Source organism: Triturus cristatus, chromosome 5_1 (assembly GCF_964204655.1).
Source record: "Triturus cristatus chromosome 5_1, aTriCri1.1, whole genome shotgun sequence".
NCBI classification, from domain to species: Eukaryota; Metazoa; Chordata; class Amphibia; order Caudata; family Salamandridae; genus Triturus; species Triturus cristatus.
Genome location: NC_140587.1, coordinates 286,609,904 through 286,613,091, shown reverse-complemented (window position 1 = coordinate 286,613,091; position 3,188 = coordinate 286,609,904). Strand labels below are relative to the sequence as shown.

Below are 3,188 nucleotides of genomic sequence, written 5' to 3'. Positions count from 1 at the left end.
GCAGAGAACCTTTCTAGGAAACATAATCCTGAAAGGAAGAACATAATGGTCGGACCAAACTACTGGGACCGGAAGCAGAGCCTTCAAAGGCGCTGTGGAGGTCACCAGTAATTCATAAAATGCTAGTTTATAGAACCCAAAGTGAGGGATTTCCCTCTTCAGGTGATCTCTACCTTGACCTGACTGTTAACCTGAGTCCTTCCAAGCAAAGGAAGTACAAATGACAAATTATATTATATGCAGGGCTACTGGAATTATGCGATTGTGTAACAACAGCGTTTTTCACATAACAATAGTCTTACCGCATCTGCTGCAGAATCCATCATCTGCTTTGTTTCAAACTTACTAAGTATAAAAAGGGAGATTGTGCACACCTGCTTTACAAATTGCTTTGTCTAAATAAATTTCCTTACATGAATGTACGTGCTATGCTTGACAATGCCTGCCTCGCATGTGTGAAAACATATGTAGTGGCCAGGTTTTACAGTGACCTGGATTCAAGCATGCACTGCTTTAGTAATATACAACCATTATCTCAGACTAAACCATGCGCAAATCACTATTTAACATTGTTTATTTTCAAACATTTTCATTAAAAAAAAAAAAGAAATTTTACATGTGAATTTGGATGTAATAGACAGTTCCACAACATTCACTGTCAATGTATAACAATCAATTAAAAAAAATTATAATCCTCAGCCGATGCATTTCGGGATGAACTGTCCCTTCATCAGGGGCACAAACCTGTTGGTAAAAAAGATAACATCAGCAAATCATGCTCAATAGTGGTTCCATGTACAGCATTACAAACATATTTACATTACTAATAGAAAATACAGAAGATCAGAAGGAGTTCTTGGTGTTTAGAAAGCATAGTGCATAGCCTCAACGTGCCAGATGTGAAATCAAGCCAAGAATGGATCAATAGATAGCACTACAATTCTTTCAACCACCAACGTGATAGCCCATTATCAATTAGAAGACAATTATCACTCACAAGTGGATGCCTATATCGCACCATTTTGCAAATGCTCCAGTTACGTTGGTTTCTCTAATAAGGTAAACCACGATGTCAATGACTCAAGGTGTGGTTATCAAGTATCTAGGTATTATGCTGAGTGAACACAAACGCAAAACACGCAGTCAGAGTCAAACGCCATCATACCTGTTTCCTCTGCAATTCGAAAAATGCCAAAAACTGTCTCAAGTCGCGGACGTAATGGGTCACTCTCCAGTGTGTGGGTCTGTAAAAACAAGAACCCGCTTTACAGGAATAACACACTGGTACTCGATCATAAAGTGTGTCAATATATCACAGCGACAAAAACCCTTCTAACCAGTCTTACCTGGGGTCAATGATATATCCAACAAGTTCTCGCGGTGCCGATACTAGTTCTTACGGAGCCGAAGTTTTGCAGACTGCTAAGTTCCCGCGTACTTCCTATATCAAGATCACAACCTCGCAAGGCTTCATTCGAGATTATAAACATAGGCGCCATCTTGGAGTGTGTTTTCTCTTAACACCATCCGAATAATAAAACGGGTGATGAATACACATAATCCTTACGAGTGGGAATTGTTCAAAAAAACCTCCGCGTTGTTATTAAAGAGAAAATTTCAAACGACTGGTTGCTATCGGGTTTTAAATGCCGAAAACAGTTCTACTAAAAAATGCGACTGTACTCCATCTGAGATCACGGTCTGATAACTCCAGTGCTCAAACTGCTAGTCCTCCCAACAATGAAAACAGAGTCGGACAACACAGAAGCATGTTTGTAAAACGCGGTAGTGAGCAACTTGATCAGTGTCCTGCACAAATTTGTTCACTGCCTTCACATTGGTACTACATCAAATGAGAGTACAAGACTACATTTTGTGCATACAATGACATGAAACCATCAGTGACATGAAACCATCAGTGAAATTACATGGTTCAAGAATATATCATTCATTTTAAAATGCATCATATGTGACATGCCACTACAACTATTACCTACATCAAAATATTTAATTTTTAGCGAGAGGAAGAGGGAGTCAAAAACCTCGAGATTATCGTTATTAGCTTGTATCAGGACTGTGCCATTCGAGTAGATGGTTATGGAGATGTTCCCGCTCTGCGTCTGGCTGTTAGAGAGAGAGGTCGTCAGTTTGCGGCTATGGATGTGATGGTAGTTTTGGAGATGTGTTGTGAGGATGGCGTTCCAGTTGTCGGGTCTTCAGTATGGAAGGTAAGATCCATTTTTATCTGCCCTTTGGAGGAGCAGTGGAAGGTGTCTGCGAATAGTGTTTCGGGTGCTGTCTAATCAGTCTATGGTTGAAATTTCTCTTTGCTTTACTTGAGAGGTTGGAGGGGAAATTATTCGCAAAGGAGTTCGGCCCATGAGGTTTCAGGTAATTCGTTGTTCGGGGGGTGGCAACAATTAGCGTGGCGGGTAGCATTTTGTCTGGGTTCGGAGGGAGGCGGATTCCCTATGGGGTGGAATAGAAGTGTTGCCGTGAGGAGGAGAGAGTGTTTCTAGTTGGGTGGAGGGATTGGGGAGGTCGTGGTCTAACCTCCCGGGAGAAAGGGTCCCGTAGAGAGAGAAGGGGCGGAGTGGGACTTCTCTAGGACCAGGTTTGAGGGTCTGTGCTGGGCTGATATCCTGGGAGGGGGGCCAGTATCGTTGATGGCGCCCTCTATAAGGTGGCAGGGACACCTCTGCAAAGTTGCATCGGTGGTTCAGAGATTAGGTCCCGGTGGCCATTTTGGGGACAGGCACCCAGGGGCTGCCTACACTAACCTGTGAGTCCTTGTTAAGATGTCCGGGGCGTCGGAGGGGCATTGGTTCAGGGCCCTCTTGTGGCCAGTCCCTACTTTGGCTTGACGAGGTCTCGACGACTCCACTAAAGCAACCGGGAGAGCTCGGTGTTTCGGCCGAGGGCGGCCATCTTAGGGTCAGTCACTATACATAATAGTCTTCTTACGTATTCACAGTGTAATTTAGAAATAACAAGATATGAATTATTAGGTATGCTGCTTCAAAGGTTACCTTTTTGTGCACTGCAGTAGAGAAAAGTTGGTGTTGATGATCCTGTGTGCTTTGGTTCCAGCTGAGTGCATTACCATTCATATGACATGCTTAGGAAGCTTATTTGAAGCGTAGAGCACTTCATAATAGAAGTATTGTGGCCCTTTAAGAAGTTTGAGT

The 3,188-nt window shown here is 43.0% G+C and overlaps 1 long non-coding RNA gene across 1 annotated transcript; it reads right to left on the bottom strand.

Moving 5' to 3' along the window:
* Positions 1-394: 394 nt before the first annotated feature.
* LOC146830734 (uncharacterized) lies at positions 395-1,639 on the bottom strand. The gene is made up of 3 exons (XR_014961194.1): positions 1,347-1,639; positions 1,166-1,244; positions 395-744 (listed from the first exon to the last, which is right to left on the bottom strand). It is a non-coding gene; the product is annotated as an uncharacterized LOC146830734 (long non-coding RNA).
* Between the last annotated feature and the right edge of the window lie 1,549 nt (positions 1,640-3,188).